The sequence below is a fragment of the Sinocyclocheilus grahami genome, unplaced genomic scaffold (assembly GCF_001515645.1).
Source record: "Sinocyclocheilus grahami isolate Dianchi unplaced genomic scaffold, SAMN03320097.WGS_v1.1 scaffold680.1, whole genome shotgun sequence".
Lineage (NCBI taxonomy): Eukaryota > Metazoa > Chordata > Actinopteri > Cypriniformes > Cyprinidae > Sinocyclocheilus > Sinocyclocheilus grahami.
Window position 1 is genome coordinate 1,207,784 of NW_015505859.1, and position 1,013 is coordinate 1,208,796.

Consider the following 1,013-nt stretch of genomic DNA (forward strand, 5'->3'; position numbering starts at 1 on the left):
AAAAAAAAAGCGTTTACAGGAAGTAAACGTAGGCCTATCAACAATACTTTGCATTAATCACTTTTAAGTTATCTTCATCGGCTGAAACATGGACAAATGCATAAATACTGGCATCATTTGTCGATTATATATCGCCGAAAAGATGACGCGTGACAGTTTGGATAACTACTACGTGTGCTAGATGAACAGAATGCATCCGTAACATTTCCTAAAGAAATTCATTTAAAATGTCGCTCCACGGAGTATTGTAGCCTATAGGCTGATTCTCACACTGATCCTACGTGTGGAGCACATCTGCTTCTGGACGCTCTCCGCCAGTCGTTTCACCCACACATACTGCGACGAATGTCGAAGGGATGCGACTTTAATACTTAATGAGCGCCCTACCTAGACAGCATTCTCATACGTGCGCAACATTTTTGTCCGTTTGAGAGAATCTACGACTCGACTCGCGTCTTCGAGGGCCAAACCCGCTGTTCACTAGCTAGTCCGCTTACTAGGTTTTGAGACACTCGTGCTTTTCAAAGCGCCGTGAGCTGCTCCGCGCTGCTCAGTCTGACAGCCACATCTCATCGATCAAGAACTGATCAATACTAAAAGTCATCGAACTATCGGAAACTAACTGGAGACTTTTTCCAGCATGGATCAATCTGCGGACGGAAATACAGAAAGCAAACCGAATGCTGCGAAACCGCTTTATCAGCGTTATTTAGTGTCTTTTCCAACCATAGCGTGTTTAGTGTTGTCGCTGAGTTCAGTAGCAGTGTGTTTTCTCATGACTTTCAAAACGCATCGGCTGGAGAGCAGGCTGCGCGAGCTGGAGATGAAGATGACGGGCATCTGTCAAGAAGCATCCCAGGACGTCTCTGTTCCTCTGGAACTGCGGGAATCCATTGAAGCACTCTTACAGGAGGCAAGCCTTTTAATTCTTCATAAAGGAAAGCTGCAACACCATCCAAATGTTTCGTCCTACTGTTTCACGTGTTTCTGCATTATGTTGATTTTATTCAATT

At 44.6% G+C, this 1,013-nt stretch overlaps 1 protein-coding gene across 1 annotated transcript in view; it reads left to right on the forward strand.

Moving 5' to 3' along the window:
- Positions 1 to 1,013, forward strand: part of LOC107559305 (dual specificity protein kinase CLK4-like) — a 4,898-nt gene that overhangs the window by 2,792 nt on the left and 1,093 nt on the right. The window lies entirely within an intron of this gene.